The sequence below is a fragment of the Motacilla alba genome, chromosome 1 (genome assembly GCF_015832195.1).
Source record: "Motacilla alba alba isolate MOTALB_02 chromosome 1, Motacilla_alba_V1.0_pri, whole genome shotgun sequence".
Lineage (NCBI taxonomy): Eukaryota > Metazoa > Chordata > Aves > Passeriformes > Motacillidae > Motacilla > Motacilla alba.
Window position 1 is genome coordinate 59,142,126 of NC_052016.1, and position 20,848 is coordinate 59,162,973.

Below are 20,848 nucleotides of genomic sequence, written 5' to 3' on the forward strand. Positions count from 1 at the left end.
ACACAATCACAGCACATTCATCCATGGCAAAAACTTTGGATGATCTTCACATGGTGGGGCAGGGCAGTGGCTGATCTCTAGTGATGTTAACATTGAACGGTCTGTAAGGCCTGGCAAAGGGATTTAATCTACTGTGACACCTATATTTAAATGCTAGTTACAGTGACAGAATAAAAGTATTTAACATGCAGGTTTATAAAACAGTGTTCTCCTCTTCTATCTTTTGACAATAACTTTATTTAGAGTGACATTTGATTCTATGAAGCTGATAGTCTGCAGTTCTACAAATGAGTACTTAATAATTTCTGTTCCATCTTTCAGCATACATGTGCTTTACATTACAAGAGTGACGTATCTGGCTATTTTAGCCCATGAAGCCACTTGCTTCCAATTTCTTCCTCACCTTTGAATTAGATATCCACATTTGAATTGGATATAACTTTTGATATCCACTAATTACCTTCTTCAAGTATTGATCTGAAGCCCTCAAGTCTCCTAGGGATGAGAAATGGCCACATAATGACACAATTCCTGCAAAGAAACAACTGGAAAACATGCCATACTGACAGTTTTGTATAGGAAATGGCATCACCAGTGGCCTTACCTGCCTCCCAGCTGTGTCTGGATTATAAACAACATCCTCCAAACCCCTAATATATACCCTCTTCAATGGCTGCTGGCTCTGGATTTTGGATCATATCCCATTCAACAATTAGCAACCCTGCCTTTTCTCCTTCACAGCTTTCAGAAAATTACACATGAGTAATCAGAACAAAACCCTTGATGTTTTTTCTTCCCTGTTATGTTTTCAGAAGAATTTCATTAATGGGGTGGAATCACAATCTGCTTTCCTTTGTTCATGTGTGCATCCATGTAAATAAACCAGGGGGAAACAGAAGTTCAACACAGGGACTGGATCCCACAGCTATCCAATTAAACCTTGCTAGGTTAGGTTTCATTCTGGAAAGGAAAACCAACCAGCCTCAGGTTTTCACAGCTGAACCACAAGCATGTACTTTTCATAAAACATATGTGTTTATTCTGTGCTTTACAACCTAATTATCATCTTGGTTTAAATGATTCACATGTTGCACTGAAGTCTGCATTTTTAAAGGCATTTTGAACAACAACAACAAAAATGACAAAAAACCAATTCAGCAGAGGCTGCAGAATCAGAAAGGTTATCAAGAAAAAAATAGCACCAAAATTTTTCTGTATTTTGTCATGCATTATTGAACAGTAATAAAGGCTTTGGAGTGTCTCACTACTTAATTATCTGTTTGGAAAATGAATTATTAGTGAAACTGAAATTTTTAGCTTGGAGACTTTTTTTTTGTGAAGACCTCTATGTTAAGTCACCCAAGAGAGTGTTTTTGCATGTAGTTCAAATGTAAGTACCTGCCTTTCCAATTATGTAATAATTTGTTTCTGCTGTATAGTCACCCTGGGTGCAGGCATTATCACTGGGTAGAGACAGTAAAAAGGAGTGAGAAAGCATCAGTGAAAGGGGAAAAACACAATATAGATAAGAAAAATAATGGAGCAAGCAAATTCTTAGTTTCTGTGTTATAACATTATAAGTGATTCCAAGTCACTGTCCATGGGAAGCAATAATGCCACGTTAACAGCCTCACCACATCCTCCCAGAGGCTCACAGGCCAAGGTGTAAATAATTTCCTGCTGGGAATGATTCCCCATTTTGCCTTTGGGAAATGAATTGAGCAATTGGTTGCAAAGCATCCCACCCAAACCACTCTAGGGAGACATTATAGCAGCTTTCTGGGGTCTAAAGAAGGCAATAGTAAGACTGGAGAAGGACTTTTCAGGAAGGCATGTAGTGATTGAACAAAGGGAAATGGCTTTATATTAGGTATTAGGAAGAAATTCTTTACTGTAAGGGTGATGAGTCACAGGAACAGGTTGCCCAGAGATGTTGTGTACTCCCCATCTCTGAAAGTGTTCAAGGTTGGGCTGGATTGGCATCCTGAGCAACTCAGGGTTTAGTGGAAGATTCCCTAACCATGGCAAAGTTCCATGTTGGAACTTTGTTCCAACAAAGATGGTCCCTTCCAACCCAAACTATTCTGTGATTCTGTGATTGTGGAAAAATCAAGTTAAATGACTGGACCACGTTAGAAAAGAAAACAGACAAAATTTCTGGAGAAAACAGATTTTAGGATATTCATGTAAAACAAGAAAAGAAACAAGTGCCTATTTTCAAATTAATCACTTTAATTATGTTGAAAATATCTGCTTAAGCTTTTAGTCAACTTCTCATATTTTATAAGAAAAACAATGGAATTTAAAAACATTAGTACATTGTTACATTGACCAAATTCCTGACATTGACAGGGATCCTGGTTTTTTTTCCTCACAGGAAACGTTCCTTTTATTCTTGGGTACATTTTCAGGTTACCCCTTAGGCTTTGCTCCCAGGGAATGGAGGATGTGTGACTAACTATAAGCATCACCACATGGGCTTTCATTTACTGATCATCATGTGGAGGCACAGGCCAAAATGTGATACCACAGGGAAAACCTTTTGGTCTTACCAAATTCTGCAAGAACTGTGGAATTGGAGCTCGTAGAGCACCAGGCCATTTGGCAGCACTGTTGCCGAGCAGGTCCTCTTCTGTAGTTTGTAAATCCCTGAATCCTTCCTCAGCTTCTACCAAAAGACTGACAGCTGTGATTTATGCTGAAGTGTTTCCTGCTGGGGCAAATGTAGTCTTTAAAGGAAAGAAAGTCTTCCTCTCTGAATGTCTGTGGATGTTGTTAATATGGTGAAAAAATATTTAAAAAGTAAAAAGTTTCAGGAGTTGGCATTATCTAACTTTGTGAACTGTAATGCTGTATTTTTTAAACGTTTAGAGCTGAAGCCTTCCTTAGAGAGAACAAATTGTAGTTTGGTAACTGTCCTTAGAATGACAGAATACTCCCTTTTGGTGATTAAAGAAAATTGTTATAGCATTACCACCAACACTTCAAATATTGCATAGTAAAAAAAAGAGAAAAAGTTCTTAGTGAAGCATAAACTCTCAAAGTATACCAGACAAGCAATACAGAACTTTCCCTTGATGAAGATGTAAACTATCTTAAGACAGGAACAAGGGACTTCCTGGCTAGTTAAATGTCTGCAGCATAGTCATCTGCACCTGAATTTGACAGCTTTGGTTACCCTTGGGGCAGCAGGGAAAAGTCACTTACAGTACATGTGTTGAGTAGTCTGGTTTAGATAGGTCCTTTAGGACAAATTAATCACACCCTGGATGTACCTAGATGACAAGTTCAGACATAGCGAGCCTCACTTTCACATATACATGTTTAGCCCCGTCCTATCCTGGTCTCTTTCTCCTCCACAGTATGCACAGCTTGAACCATGCAATTCCCTTCCCCTTCCTCCAAATCCTCACTAAAGAAATCTTGTACACAATTTGTCCCTACATGATAGTAGCTCTGGCTCAAAAAGAATTTTTGTCTTGTTGATCTCCGTACCCTTGAATGTATCACTAATGTGTGTTCAGTGATTTGGCAGGAACAGAAAAAGCTGCTTTCCTAAGCTGCTTTGGGTCCTAGGGAGTGAGTTGCCTTACCGCTGCACAGATTCCTTTCTGCTTTAGTTGTCAGTCCAAATTCTTTGGATTCAGCCCAGGGGATTCACATCACAAAGATCATCAACTTTTTTGCATGATGGCTTATGTGCAATACTTGCCAGAAGAGAGAATTTTTGATGGTATCTAGCCTGAGTATCTTTCACCTCTTAGCATAAGAAAGTAGATTGCAACAACTGTGCTTCAAATATGGCACTTCGTGTCCTTTTAGGGACCTGCAAAGAACATGTGAATTTCTGCAGTTTCAGAAAGTGATCGTGCAAAAGCTCCTGTGGTTGTCAAATTTGCAAAGATTCTGTTCTGTGAAAGAAAGAAGTATTTCCTTTCCCTAAGCTTTTGCTTGCCCGCCTTGAAAAGAATTGGAAGTTGATTAGTATCAATCCCCATAGCCACCTTACCTTATCAGTACTGCAGAACTTGTTCCCTCTGCTAAACCCAGGAGTACCTGCTAATTGTGGTTTTTCCTGCAGGTACCAGAGTCCGTGCAAATGACATCTGCCTTCCTTTGAGATGGTGGCTGAAGCTTGATTTTCTCACAGTGATTTTAACTAGCTCAAAGCACACAACAGAAGCTGGCACGTTGACCTTAAATGCAGGTTGGAGAGAAAGCCATGACTCATCCACAGCTAGTTCATCATCTTACACCTGACAAGCACAAGGTTTTTAATGCCTATCTTTGCTGCAGCATTGTACATATGTATGTCTGGACATCCATCACTTCACTACTTCTTGTCCTTACAGATGCTTTTTATTTTTTTCTGAAAATGTTTTTCTGTACATGATTTACACTTCTCAGGCACCTCCTGAAAGCTTCTCTGATAATTACCCTGTTCTTTCTTTGACAAAGTATTGATCACAAGTTAGTTCACTCTAAAGCTGTTGTGACATTTTGATGATCAGTAAGTGCTATATCAGCTTCATTCAAGTTTCTGGAAATGCCAAGAACTGGAACACACTGGCAAATCCAGGCAGATCTCAGAATACTATCCCTTTAATAAACATCCTGGAGGGACAGCTGTGAGGTGCTGGATCTCCTGAAGCTGCTGAAATACCTGTTTCCTTTTCTTCTTTTGAAAAGTTTCCACTGGCTCATAATTCTTTAGGCTTTTATATTTACAATGAGAGATGCCTGTTTATAATGAATTGTTCGTTGTTTCTTCCCTAGATTCTCATCAGCATCTAAATAAACAAAATGAACAATAAATAGCAAAAAACAAACAGAATGAAAAATTGTCACAAAATGGTAGCATTCCTACTAACAGAGAAATCAGCACTAGAAAAGCAACTCTATCAAATGACACAGAGAGATAGTCCTCTGAGATTTCACCAGGTATCAATTCTCCTCTGGCCCAGGAATGGTATATTATCTTATTGACCACTTCCTGAGAACAAGACCAGAATTAGGACACATACCCCATGTCCATAAAATAAAAAGTAGTACTTCAGCCACACTGTATTTGTTTTAGGAAAAAAAAAGGTTTTTTCATTGCTGGCGCCACAATGAAAACACACTTAGCAAATTTTTTCTGTATGCGAATGAAGGAACCATTCTATTTAGCAGTTCTAAACTTAATAGTGGTCATAAATCTTCTGACCAGCCTTCTAAAGTGTCAGGGAATGAGTGTTTTATTTGGTCATCTGTCTGTGGAATAGCAATATTTGTAATCTTCCAGTGGTGTGTAAGCCTATGTATCATTTCTTAATGAGGGAATATGAAAGGGTCATGCTGTGATCAAATCATTCATGTCTTCTACTCTGCGGGTCAGGAGATTAATAATCTCTGATGACTTTCCTCTTCAGTCATTGCAACACAACTGAGCCTTAGTTTGTGTCTCACTGAAGCCTCTCAGGGAATCCTTTCATGGCCATTTTCTTTTCCTGAGGAATTGCCAAGCTTTTCTGAACCGTCCCCACAAGCACAAAGCAGAATGAGCTCACTGAACATCTGCTTTACACAAGTGACTCTCCTCCTGGCAAACCTTTGTGCTCACAGCTGCTTAGCACCAGGACATCCCATCCTCTCACCTCCCCTGGATCCAGCCTCTGTCGATCTTTTTCTCTAACTTGAGTCTGTAAATTCAATCTAATTAAATATTTTTATTAATTAATCTCCAAAAGAGAGGTTTTATTTTCAGCCGAGATCATTGGTCCCACGGGTTTACATTGACACTAATTTAGGAGAGTTGATTTGTGTTAGGTTGGAAGCAATAGAGATGGAGAGGTGGGAAAAAGGTATTGCTTAGGTTCACCCTCCCCTGCCAAGACTACTGATGAAATTAGATGCCCTGTAGTGAGCTACCTATCTCCATTTACTCCTTCTGGTTTTCTTTCCTTGTACTTTTGCTGCAAAGTTTATGCCCCATGTTTTTATGAGATGATCAAAGTTAGTCAGACTTGCATGGCTCCAAACGATAAATGAAGCTTTATTGCCCTGAAGAAATGCTTTGATTTCAAAGCAGCTTCTACTGACTTCAGTGGGAAAAAAAAATCCAATAAAATAACTTCTGCTGCAGAAAACTTTTGCTTTACAAAGCATTCTTACAAAGGCAATTGTGAAAAATAATAAACAAATCATTGGGTTACATTTAGAAAATTACCTGATGATTAAGGATAAATTGCCCAAAGATTAAGCAAAGTAAGTAAGCATAGTCTGTTCAAGATCTGCCTTTGAAAGTAATTTTGATCAAATCCACAAGCAAAATGAGTGTGTTTATTCTTTTGGCTTTCTAAAAACAGAACCATTCAAATATTTTCTTTTTTTTATTCACTAAGGCAAAACAGAATGTATACTTATGTCCTGTCCTCTATCTTGTTTATATGTACATTAAATATATATGTATATATATATATATGCACATTTATATACGTACACACACATATATATATATATACACACGTATGTGTGCATGCATATAATATGCTTCTGTTTTTACTTATTGTGACTAAGCTCAATAAAATTCAGATTATGTTTTCAAAATAATTTTATTTCACTTATTGGGTAATTATTTTATTTAATTTCTCTTGTTTACATTGGGGTAGGGTAAACAATTTCTAACAAGGAAATTATGAATATTCTTTCTATTCAGTTCTCTGTGAACAAAGCCTAATTCTTCCCAGTGTAATTGCCATTCATAATTATTTCCTCAATAATTCATGCAAATAATTTGCAGCCTAATTCATTTTTAAGCAGGTTCATTGAGCCCATTTGAATTCTGAGCTATGGTGGTTAGAATGATCATTCTTTATGGTTTTTGTGCTTGATGGCAGAGGCAATTGAATCAAAATTTTCATTCAGCCTAAGCACTCTTCTAAATCAGGATGGATTTCTCTGTGTGATTTAGTACTGTTCCGTGATGAAAGCAAATTGACTGCAACTCTCTTGATCAATTATCTGGTGCAACCCAAAACTTTTGATGACTAAGTTCTTGAATGCAATAGTCGGTCTGAAACAAATCGTGTCATTAATCATCCTGACTGTAAGTGTGCTGAAAGATGGTTAAAAGACAACCAATGTTTTAAAAATCAAAGGAATCTTTTGAAAGGTTGTTTTAGTCTGCCCTTGATAGCATTGGAGGAGGGAGGGAGAGAGAGAGAAGGAGAGAGACCTTCCTCTGTTGATTTCAGTCTCAAGAATTTCAGTGCCCTAAAGTGCTTGAATTGGACAGAATAGAAGAGAATTTCTAATTAATTTCTAGTCAAGATAACAATTTAGGTACATTTTTTCAGAAAACAGGATTTTGGGACTGTTTTGTATTAGATTTCTCAATTTGGATTTTTTTTTTCCATAATGCTTCCAGTTTGCCAAGCTCCAAGTTCTTACTAATACCCTTACTGCAGATCTCTCTCAGTTTATTGGCAGATATGATAAATAAACTGTTTTAACTCTGACATTGTTCAGCTGATATTTGACCAAGTTAGAAATGGTGTAACATGGAGGAACAAGTCCCAGTGGAGAGATGGAACTTGCTTCTGCCCAGTGGGGGCACTGATACCAACATTGGAACATAAAGACACATTATGATGACTGAACACAAACAGCTGCTGCAGAAGAGTGCTAAATGATGGATGATTGTGACAACTTCCTCTCCACTCCCACAAGGCAAGGTAATTTTTCAGGTTTTGCAATCTAACACATGAGACAAAAATTCTGACAAGTGGTTGCTCACTGTTGTTGTGCTGTTTTGAGTAATTTAGGAACCAAACTTCAGAGGTTGAGATCTTTTCTAAATTTCAGGAGCCCCCTTCTTGGAGAACCTGCACTGACACACAAGGAGAAGAGCAGTGTAGTTATGATATTTTATGAAAATCCTTTTGTCAGGATTTTCTTCTCCTGAGAAGCTGAGGGCCTCAGCTTCAAGATGTAAACAATTATTATCTGCTAGTGTGGAATGCAACAGGTGCTTCCTTGATTGGTCAATGTGAGGTGTTTCTACTTAATAACCAATCAAGAACGCAGCTGGTTCAGACTCTCTGGTCGGTCACAAGCCTTTGTTATACATTCCTTTCTATTCCTCTCTCACCTTCTGATGCATCTTTCTCTTAGTTCTTTTAGTATAGTTTTATTATAACATTTTTAATATAATATATATCATAATATAATAAACCAGCCTTCTGAAACATAGAATCAAGATTTCTCCATCTCTCACCCTTGTCCTAGCTACCCTGAAGACCACAGAGCAGCATCTGCACTGCTGACAAGGGAGAACACCAAAACACGCCAGGTTACTGCAGTTCTGCCTGGCAGACCAAGGAGAGAATTTGTCACAGCCATGATCCTAAAGACATGACCAAGAAATCTTAAGAATATGTATAAGGGAGAAGAAAGGAAGGATAAGAGTAGGGAAACATATAATCACCCATGGATCTCTGAGAAGGCTTGATTGCTGCAGCTTATACGTCCCACGGTCATCCCCCATGAACATTCTCGTATACAGCCTTAAGTACTTCATAGAGAAACAGTCACTCACTGGGAACTGTTTTTTTCTTTTTTTTTTTGGCATCTGGGGGACACTAAACCTTGATGTGTCAAGAGTTGGGGAAAAAGTCATGTCCCTGTTTATATCATTTTCATGTCCCAGTTTATATAATTTTTTCAATAAATCTTTTAAAACTGCCTCACATTTGCAGTAAATGTGCTAAATTTGACATTTTCACGCCTGAGTGCTTCTGTGGTCAGAATTGTTCCACACTGACAGGACAGAGCTGATGGAATATAAGTCCACAACTAGCAATTATTTTCTCATTCTGGTTCTTTGATTATTATTTTTAATCTTGTCAACAGCATAAAGCCTTGCCCAGTGGATACTTGCTGTGAGAATGAACACAGATAAAAGATTAAGAGAATAATCTTTCAAAACTGAAGAGACAACTATGGCAAGGGCCACCAGCAGAGTAGAGCACATGTAGCAGATGTCTATAGCCTTTAATTCTCATTTTAGTAAAACTTATGTCTGGAAGTTTCAGAGGAAGTTGAAGGATTCCAGCTGAGGTATTTACTAAGTCTTAAACACCTATATTTCACCTAACATTGAAAACATGTTCTCCAGGGTTGAATTCACAGATCACTCTTGGCTGCCTGGTAGCATCTGTATGTGGCTCTGGGATCAAACTGGATACATGGAGTTTCTGTTATTTTCTTTAACCATCTTCGGACAAAATTTATGCTCCCAATCAATGCTGTATTGCCTCACTCCATTCTTACAGATCTGTTAGGACTTCTGTTTCCAGCTGATCCAAATCAACAAAGTCCTGCTTCAATAGCTAACCAGGCAGCATAAAAAGGAATCTGTTCAGCAATGTCAGACACCTCAAGTGAGCCTTTTTGTAGATTTCTGTTTGCACTTCTGACAGCAGCATCTTTAAAAGAGGGCTGGATACAGCCTTTCATATTGCCATCCAAAGAACATTTCCAGGAAAAGCAGAAATGAGCTAAACAAAAAAAATGTCAGGGGAACACCTCTCCACCCTCTACTGAGTCTCCTCCTCAACTCTGCTCTCATGAGACCCCATATGGAGAACTGCATCCAGCTATAGAAACCGCAGCATCGGAAAGACATGGATATGTTGGAAGGGATGCAGAAGATGGACACAAAAATGCACATTTATGAAGCCAGGCTGAGAGAGTTGGGGCTGCTCCTGCTCAGCCTGGAGAACAGACAACTCTGAGGTGAGTTAATTGAAGCCTTCCAGTATCTAAAGAGGCTATGAGAAAGATGGGGACAGATATTTTAGTAGAGCCTGTTGTAACATGACAATGGGTAAAGGTTTTAAACTTAAAGAGATTAGATTTAGACTAGATATAAGTAATTTTTTTTCCACAAGAAAAGTGGTAAAACACTTGAACAAGTTACACACAAAGTTGGGGAATGCTCCATCCCTGGAAACACTGAAGGCCAGGATGGATGGATGGAGCTCTGAGCAATCTGATCTAGCTGAAGATGTCCCTGCTCATTGCAGGGGGTTTGGAATTATATGACCTTTAAAAGTCCTTTATAATCCAAACTATTCTATGATTTTATGACTGGCTCTGGCTACACAAACCTCAGCTGTGGTTGTCACCTTTCTCGTGGATCCAAGGGAAGGAACCAAACTAGAGACCAAATCAGGAGAGGTGGCCACATACTTGATGTGGTTAATGACACATGGCTATTTTATAAGGTATTTAAATACCTGATACTGTTAAAACACTGAAAACATTTTTAAGGGTTCACAGGACTCTGCCTTGGGCATTGCATTATTTGCAGGTGTGCAGCTGTGCTATGGCAATTTGGTGGATTATGATCACCAAGTATGAAGGCATTCTCAAGCCAAGGTAAATGTCTGCCAGTGGGCTCCTAGGAACCCTGGGAATCCCATCAATGCCCACTTGAAGTGTATCTTCAAGTGCATTTTGTACAGACTATCAGATGGTCAATGCCTGGTAGAAGAACCTTGAACCCTTTCTATTGGGATGAATTTCAACTTGCCATCTCCAGACTATCTTACAGATTTTACTCTCTCTGTGAGACATTTGCTTTCTTCTCCTCTCTGCTGTTAAGACACAGAATGAAATTCATGGTTTTTGGCAGTGTATTGAACCAGAGGGAACATTTTCATTAAACCCAGAATTGAAAATTGTAATATAAGCATTGAGATGCTGAAATGTCAAGTTTTCAAGTCCAGGATATTTATAAGGTTTTAAGAGTCTTTCACTGACTCTTCATGCTCCTAGAGAAAAGCTTTTAAAATCAACCAGAGAGATACAATTTCTGTGTATATTTATGTACATGTATATGTGTGGTTTTGAGTTCTGTCCACGTCTCCAGCTATTCTTAGGAATGCTGGGTATAATCCAGCTTGGTTTTCTTTTTCAGAACTTCCAAGCAAACAGAATACAGAATAGCTGTGGCCTTAAGCTATTGTCTATGTGAACACTTACAAAACTAGTACAGGACTGAAGCACAATCTGTGTCTGATAGATTTCTCACTATGCTCTCAAGTGTTTCTGTATCTCTTCTTCCCTTCTTTTTAGGAGTTACAGACTCACAGTCCTTCTATGATTGCTAAAAATTCACCTTCATTCTCCCCACTTTTCTTGGTTCTGTGAGCTATCAACCAGCAAAGAGAAAATACAGTCATAAATATTAGAGCTGACAAAAGCCAGGGGATTCTTGCTTCTCAGAAACAAAAATTTGTTTTTCTAATAAAAGATATTTTGGATACTGCTTAATTGCTTCTGAAAAATAGATTGCTGTTGACACTGACTACTTTGATAAAGACAAAATTACTCTGCTGTGTGTGCTGCTGGTCTGGTTCACTGGCTCTATTGAAATGTAGTTCTTCACTTCTCCTGAAACTCTGCTTTCTAGTTTTCTGTATTAATTATCCTCTGAATATTCTCGTATACAGCCTTAAGTACTCCACAGAGAAACAGTCACTCACTGGGAACTGGTTTTTTCTTTTTTCTTTGGCATCTGGGGGACACTAAATCTCAAATGAATGAATACTTGCACTAAAGAGCAAAAGACCTCATGTTTGCAAAAGAAAATATGTCACTCAAGATCTTTGTTTTATCATTTGTTTTGTCCATGAAGTGAACATCTGGGCATCTTTCTGAGTCGCATGCAGCTGTCTCTGAGAAGTCTAAAAAGACAATATAAAATACTTGCTCAAAACAGATTCTTCAGTTATACTTTCTTGGTTTCTTATTCACTTTCATTTCAGAAAAAAAAATAACATCTTTGAACTGAAAACTTATTTTCTTATTTCTGTATTCCATAAAAGCTGAATATCTTATGTGAAATGACAGAAAGAACTAGGGCACTAAATTATTCAGAGGCTTGCTGAGAAGATATGGGACTTATCATAATGAAGGTTAAATCCCTGTCCAGGTTGGTATTTGCTGAAAATTGCTTCTATCTCTTTCACCTGAGGTGAGATGTGCTGGTACTCTCAGTGCAGAGCCTTTGTCTCCCGTTTTCTATCATGTAATTCTGCTCTGTGCAATGCACACAGAGTTTTGTGGCACCTGCTGCAGTCTGAAATGAAGTTGTTTGAGCATCATCAAGTGCTGGGCATGGGGTATGGGTTCTTCCCAGGGCTGGCTTGCTGAGCAAGACTCTTCCCATCACCTGAGTTGCCTTCCAAGGAGAAAGAAGGCTGCTCAGCACAGAAGTATTTCAGTGTGATGTCCTTGCATGTGGCTGGAAGAACAGAGGTGAGTGCTCAGCTCCAATTTGCACAGGGAGCTTGCACATGTGCCCAGAGATGATTCCAGCAGCCAAGGCTGGTTGAATAGAGAGGCAGGTCTGCATTGCAGGTCCCCATGTTGTGCCTGTCCTCCATGCAATGGGTGTTTTTCCCATGAAGCTGGTAAGACATGGTTAAAAATATCATAAAGAGTTATAAAGCAAAAATAAAAATTCTTGAAAAACAAAGAAGAAATTCTACCTTCCATTTTTTTGCTTTACTTTTCTGGAGAAGTATGGATAAAAATAACACAGACTGCTTTCTGGGAATGAGGTTCAGTGATTTCCTGGAGGAAAGAGACTGCAAATGGAGGGGTTGTAAGGAACATGGTGTCTTCTCCATAGGAACACTATTTTCTCCCCGTCACCATAACCAAACCTTTAAAAAGAAGTCATGAACCTTAGTGTAATATTTGCTCCACAATTTCTGCATGTAATCCATTGTATTCTAACCCTGCTGACATAACGCTGCTGGGGTGCTACACATCTTAATTTTGATACAGAAATCTAAGAATTTCTCGTACAACAGAATTCTGCGCTGGCATTTACTACAGTATGCCATTTTGGTGTCTTAGGAAAGAGAGTCTGGAAGTCTGGACTTGCTCACAAAGCTTCTTGGTTTCACATGAGAGGAAAATGGCTGGTGTAATTTGCTACCTCTTCCAGCTTGTGAATTTAACTAGGGAAAACTTTTATTTGTTTCATGTGGGCCCACAAATAGGAAAGTAGGACAATCCTGGCTACTTTGGAGGGCAGAGTCTTGTGGAAACCACGGCCAGTGGGTGGAGCTGACATGATGGCTCCTTTGTGGCAGTTCTAGGTTTCACAATCTATGTCTACACTGCCAAGTGGAAGACAACCAGAGAGGAAACACATGGTCTTGAGGTCAAGGAGCATCAGCTGACTCTTGCCTACATGGCTTAGGGCTCACCACAGTGCAGTGCAGAGCAGAGCAGAGCAGAGGAGAACAGAGTTGTCTATGTCTATAAGCCTTTAGCTTGAAGCGTTTCCTAGGTCCTATGCAATGTCTTGTGGCTTTAATACCTGACTACACTCTTTTTCACTTTTTTTTTTGTTTCAAAGTACCTTATATTGGTGTTGTAGGTCACCAGAATGCTGTTTCTAAAACCTAATACTGAGGACATGTTGCATAGCTTTGCATGGGGCAGAAGGGCAAACAAGAGTGTTTGAGGGAGTATAGGCAGTTGGGATGGCATCATAGGGCTACGTGGGGCACAGGGAGCCAAACCTGCTGGAGTCTCATCCATAATAGTTTTGGGCTCTTCCTGGAGTAAAGTATACCCCTATTTTGGCCAGAAGAAAACTGGATATAGTGATCCAAAGCCCAGCAGGAAATGAGCTATTACTTAAAACTGTGGCCAGCCAAGGTGGGCTGTTCAAGCTTTGTTCCTGATTTGTTCTCGTTAGCAGTTTTAATGTAACTATTGTCTCTAGATTTTCAGGTCTCCTATGAGCTCCTGGTGGCCCACAGAGTTTATGGAATTATCTATACCTCATCCTGCAGGGAGGCAACTACCATCACACAGGAAACCACAGCAGGAGATTTCCTTTTGCCCTCTTCCTTCTGTGAGATTTACGTCAGGAGATGCAAGACTGAGGGACCATGCAGCAGCCTTTTGGCTCCCGAGTGTCTTTTTTTCTGGGTATTTGAGAATGTGGTATATAATGTCTTGCAACACAACAGCTCCTTCCATTCTAGTGACCACCCCCCAGTGCTCCAGCCCATCATGGGGAGGATCAGTCTCCCCACATCTGATGAGAAAAGGAAGTCAGCATTTGTTTTAGTTTGGCCCTATTTGTCTCTAGGAGAATTGAAGTCTTAAGCCTAAAGCAGATTGTTAAACCCATTCTGAGACATCGAAGTCAGCAGCAGTCCTGAAAACAAGGCCATGTTAATGCAGTAACCAAACTCTTCTTCTTGGCTTGCTGTGTTTGAAAAATCAAGCTGTAGTGTTGAACTTCCTCCTGCATTTCATTTTGCAGTAATACTTAGTAATACTGAATTGGACTTCAGAATCCCAATGAAAAGTGCCTGAGAGTGCTTTTGACTTCCCTAGAACCACTTTTCAGGTGCTTGCATCTTACAATCCACAACAGTCTTCTATAAATGCAACCTTCTTGAACTATAGATGCTACAAGATGACAGATACAGATGCTCCAAGATGACAGATATTTTTCTTCTGTGAGAGAATATACGTGACTCCTCCATCATGGCAGACTCCTACCTTCAATGAGCGCTGTACAGCCAAAAGCATTTAAAAGCACCTCAGATGCTTTTGTTACTGTTTTAGCACCTTAGTCCAATTAATGAACTTTAACTAATTTTCTTATTTAACTGTCACAATCTATTTTTAAATGAAGTAGGGTGAAGGGCAGAAAAGCAGGACATGTGACCTAAATTTCAACTCTGCTTGTGGTGGATGAGGTCGTCTTCCAATAAGTGCTGTCATTATGAGTAGAGGTAGCAGAACTGGGAAGAAATTTGGAGGCATTTTAATCAAATGGCTCCCTGCAGGCACAAACTTTTGGAAAAAAATGCAGTCTATTTATCACAGCTCTTGCCAGAGTTTCTGACCAAGCTTCTGTTCATAGTTCTCTATTATTATAGCAGCATTCACCTTCTATTGGGTTCCCAGAGTAAGGTCCAAGCAGTTGCTACAGCACATACTTTTAGAGGCTTTTTTCTTAGCACCTCTCAAGGCAGAGAAAGTTTAAGGGCACAAACTGTGAGATGAGAATGTCATCTGAAGTTTTAAGCTTCAGAAATATTTGGTATTTTGCATTCAGGCAATAATCATTGCAGTTTAGTGGTAGAATTGGAAACTGAGAACCTGAAGACCTCAACTCTCCAGGATGAAAGCCAGTGTAGTACAAGTATTGATTGTAGGTTACTTTTCCTCAGCAGGAATTCAGCGAGGATGCAAACACCATTTCTAAACAATGGATTTAAGGTGGAACAGAATTCTGATGAAAACACATCTTCTTTTAATTGTTGCTAATGAGTATGATGAGAGAATTTGTAGCAGAATTTAAAAAAGCAAAGATAAAAAGAGTTGCAAGTAAATATCTTGAAGAGCTTCTTTCAAGTCATATTTGTTGAGGTGGATCATTACTCTTACTTTAAGTTTACTTTAAATCTGAAGGTCAGGAATTTTATTATTCATCAATTTACTGCATTGGGTTTTTTTTAAGAAGGATTATTTTTATAAGTATCTTGACTCAAACTGTAACAGCCATAGACATCTTCATGATAAAAAGCCTACACTTTATAGGTAGCAAAAGATCAGGTCTAGTAAACTCCTCTAGAGTAGGTGTTACGATCCAGTCATTAAAATTGTTAGAGAGGTGCCTCTGCCCAAGTTAAGGTGGGAACAAGACCATATGCTGAAGTCAATAGCATGGATTTTGTTCACCGATAAATGTGAGGGAGGGAAAGGGAGAAAAAGAAATTGAGGGAGAGAAAGTGAGTGACAGAGAGACAGATTAAGTTGAAAATATAATCACTCTGGATTCTGATGGTGTCCCATTGATCCCCTTCTCATCTTCTTGGTGGTGAGGGTCCCTCAAAACACAGAATCCAATGGATTAATACACCTTTGGGCCAGGTGGGAATGCCCAGGTACCCCCCAGGGAGATGGCAAGTCTGACACAGTTTCTTGCAACCGACTCTGGATCTGTTTCATCACTTGGACTCTGTGCAATTCTATGGTGCAAGGCCTCAGGAATCAGTCTTGGGGGCACTTCAGGGGTCTTTGAGGGATGATGACACCCCCTCAGCTGCCCCTCATGTGAATATCCCATGGATGTGGCCTTCCCAAGGTTTTACAGCTGAGCTGGTTTGTGTAAGGATGGGTGTTCACTCTCTCTGACCAGAGGTTACGCCACAGCCCCAAAACTCTCCTCCCGCCTTGGTTTGGCGTGCACAAACCTGGCCGCAGCAGATGGGTCTGTGCGCTATGGCCTCACTCACCCCAAACCTGGCCAGAACCGATTTTCAGGACAGCTGCTGGGTTTGCCTTTCTTGTGGCTACATTGTTCTCCCTCAGCCCTATTTACTTCTTCCTAAGCCTGAGATAATTGGACAAGGGTGTCACCTTTATTTTATCTCAAGTTCCCTTAGGCAGCTTAACCCAGTCCAAAGCTCCAGTCAGGAAGCATCTTCGGGGAGGGTTAAGTGGTCTCAACTTCTTGATATAATTTTCCCATAATGGGCAAAAGGTCCTTCACAACAGTGTTTAAGCCACTAACCATAACATTTCAGTCTCCCACAGTAGGTTGGGAAAACAAAGACTGAGTCTGTTATTCCATTAATTCTCAGCTGGGATACAAGCCAGCATTAATAGAGGTGCTACTGGAAGAAGGAAGAAGTTTGTGTACCCCATATGCAATCTTACTTATATTCTGGGTGCGATTCTACTTTGGTAAATATAATGCTATTATAAAATGCTATACTTAGAAATTAAAGTGCTATCTGATTGCTGACAATGTAAATTAATTTTAGTAGTAATTTGCTAAAAATCCGTTGGAAAACAACCCAGGTTTCTAAACTAAGGTACCTGTTGAAACCTTGCCAGGTCAATAGTAAACATCTCACTGAACAATTCAAGTCTGAAAGGATTTCAGTGCTCCTGAAGGCAAGAGAAACAGTAGGAGTTCAGATGTTTGCAATGCAGACTGCCTGTTCAGAGGTCTAACTTCTGACATCCATTTTTAAAGATATTTGGCTTATACAGTGAATGCTCTGCAAAGTTGCCTCTCTTATTGGGAAGCCACACAGCTGAATGTGAAAATATTACAATATTGGAAGAACAGCTTCTTAAATCCCTGGGTTTGTCTGCAGGAGAAGGGAGAGGGGGTAGAATAGCCTCCTTTCACATCACTGTAGCATAAATTTGCCTAACCCTCATCTTTGCTAACAGCTGCAGAAGTAAGGAGAAGCGCACTTGCAAGGGAATTTCAACTGGACCTAGCCTTGTAAACTTAACATTTGCCCAAGTGGTCCATTTAACCCTGTAGCTGCTCTCTCACAGAGCTGTGTACCAGGTGTTCCAGAGATTGGTGGCACTGCTGGAATTTCTTCTACCTCATGGAACCTTCTTCCTAATATCTGTCAGTCAGTATCTAAATTATAGAAAATATCATTGAGGATCATTTTGGGGAGGACCGTTTAGTTATAACTATAGATGTAGTTACAATCCACATTGACAAGACCTTGGCCTCTCTTCTGTTTCAATGAATTCCACATGTTAATTATACTGCGTGCTGAAGTTGGAAGTACAAAAAATTATGCTGTGTTTTCTGGGAAAAAGTTCTTCAAAGGCCTTTACTCAGCTCTTCAGGCATACTCTGAGAAATGCATTCCAGTAGGAAATGTCATGTCTTTTGAACTATCTGTTGGAAGTGAAAAAAATCCAATAACAACTGACAGAACAAAAACTACAAACACTCCTCCAACAAAATACACAACCCAAACAAACCCCCTGCAACAAAAATATAGTTCCCATTGCATATGGGCTTGAATCCTAACTGCAAAGCTGAATTGTTCAAATTTTGTGAGACATGCTGGAATCCAAATGCTAATCCTAGTTTGGCTTCTGGATCGGGTGCACCAAGTCAGATGTACAGATCCGTGCTTGTCAAGGAAAGGCTGGTGAAGCCAGATGGGAGTGATGAACCTCCTGAGGGGAGGGTTTGCAAGCTGAAGAGTGGGGACAGGCACACAAGAGGTCTCAGCCCAGAATCTAGCTGTGTTCCAGAATTTCTGGGTCCTTGAAACCAAGTTTGCAAGTGTTCAGTCCTTTTGAGAACAAAACTTGGACGCTCTTAATATGGTGAACTCTACAAAATTCTGTTCCTGGAGCATTGATACCACTGCTTTAATTTCTGGTGTTCTGGATTTCCCATAGTGAAAACAGGGATTTTGGCACTGAAATTTCCTGTAATTTTCTTCAGCAAATTTTGGCAAAAAAGGGATTTTATAAACTTGTACTGAGAAATATTACAAAACAGATTTCTTTTTTTTCTCCTACTCTTATGCTTCTTTTTTCCCCACACAGTTTTATACTGCTGAATCTTTTATTATCACAATTCTGGATCTAGTAAAAAAAAATCCCTAAAACTAGAAGTGAAAAACCAAAACAAAAACAAAACCAAACCAACCAAACCAAACTAAAACCAAACCAAACCAACCAACCAAAAAAACCCAAAACAAAACCAATGAAACAAACAAACAAAAAAACCCAAACAAAAAAACCCCAACCCCCAAAAAACCCCATAAACCAAACCAAACCAAACAAACCCCACTCATCAGATAAAGCAATTTACAATCTAGTTCTACAGAAGGCCCCACTCCTCCTACATGTCAAATCAGTTCTTCAAATAACTTGTTGACAATTGATATAACTATTCCAAATTATTCTTGATTAGAGACCTGGAATTGTGTGATTACATCTAAATATATGCATCATAAATGTAGGAAGCACAGCCTAGAGAAGGAGGAAATGTAATTTTATTTTTCAATTTATTAAAATTTTAATTTCAATTTATTGTAATTTTATTTTTCAATTTATTCATTTTTACTAGCTAAAAGGACTCAGAAAGTTTCATTTTCATTATGCTAAACAGAGGCTCACTGAACTCATCTTTCTTGCATTTCTTTTTGCAAAGTTAAGTAGTAGAGCCTCTTCAGTTATGGAGGCAAAACTCACTGTGGTTTTTTTAATATTTAGGAAGGCTAAAAAAAACCTTAGAGTTGTGTGATTGACATGCAAGTAATGTGTGTGTATGTATTCTTTCAACAAAATCAAGTCTGTAGTGCTTAGATAAGTAGGTTACTCCTAGGAGACTACAACCATTGGAAAAGCAGCAGTTAGTTCAAAGTTAAGTTGTTAATTCCTCTCATGATAGAAATTTAGACTTCATGTTTCCTTCTAATGCGAATTCACCTGTGTTCTTGAGATTGTTTGGCATTTTACAATTACAGCAGTACTTTGAAGGTTTTAATATGTATCAGATAGGCATCTGAATCTGATTTTTTTTTCTTTTTTCAATCATTATTAAAAGCTGTGGCAAAGCTACTGGGTCATATTCTCCTACAGCAGAGAGTAGTGTAGGCTAGGATTAATTGCTAAAGTCAAATCATTCTGTAAGCAAAGTACCAAATTGATTGCAAAATCTTTGGTTAACACCATTTTTATTAAAACTGTGCATTGATTTTAAGGGTGTCTTCTCTAAGATTGTATTCTGTTACGTGAGAGAATGCTAGAGCAAAACAAAATAGATCCTTCCACCAGCAGCTTGCACTGTTGGATAAATTTCCATGGCAGCAAGCAGAAACTCACTGCCAATTTAAGTCAAGATTAGAAGTATCTCACAACAAATTACTGTTGCAGAAAGATTCTATTGGCTAGATGAGCTTCAGTTAATATATAAATGACAAATATATTTGTTTATTAAATTTTTTGAGTTAATGAAAAAAATGATTCTGTGCATTTACAAACCTGTAATCACGTTTTAATTTATATCCACTTTCATTGTATACATGTCAGGCTGTGCAAATTAAGCCGCTCAGGAAAGAGGTGAAAATAGGTGAGACCTACTGAAATTCCTCTTGCATTCTCTTTCCTCCAGAAGCCTTTCCAAGGTATTCAACTGGTCCATCACAGAAGCTCATCTGTCTAAATAGAACCCATTAAGTCAAACCACACCACTTGTTTGGAGATGGATACCAGTACTACACGTGCTCTGGTGCTAGAGGAACAGAAAACGAACAGCTGAGATTTCAACACTCTAAAAAACAATGGCATGACCTCTGGTGGCAGAGGAAAGTTCTCAATAGACTTTAAGCCTCATAATGAAACCTCAGCTAAAAAGCACCCTCTGCAAAGAAGCTTCTTGCTAACTTATGCTAACCAAGATGACAAAGCATCTGTTTCTGAAATCTCTGATCCTCTTAAAGTTACTGAAGAACCTCAGGCACAGATTTTAAAAGTCAATCTGGAGATACCACACCAGGCTCTCCTGTGAGAGAATCATTGAACAGATAGTTGATAACACCTGGTCATCTAACATCTACTTCCTCAGGGGAGGAAGCCTGAAGGTTGGCTTTGCTTTTACTTAGGACCTGCAAGGCTGAGCCTTCTGCTACAAGAGGGACAGTCTGGTTGCTGCCATGCCAAAGGCATCACCCAAGGTCCATGTTCTTCTTCAGTGTCTCTGAAATTACTTGTCCCTCATGTTTTCCAGGATGGATTGCAGGGACTGCAGTTGTAGCTGGACACTTTCAGCAGACCTGAAAACAAGACCTTGTTCTCATTCTCTTCCTTGACAGCTGCATCCTGCACCTCATGGTCAACAGCCAGAGAACCACACTCATCTGCCTGAAGGGCATGAAGATACTGAAAGGTACATAAAGACTTGTGCACACCCTTCCGTCACACATTTCCAAGTTGTGAGCCAGCTCTAGGGATTCAATAACCCTGCAAAGGGTTA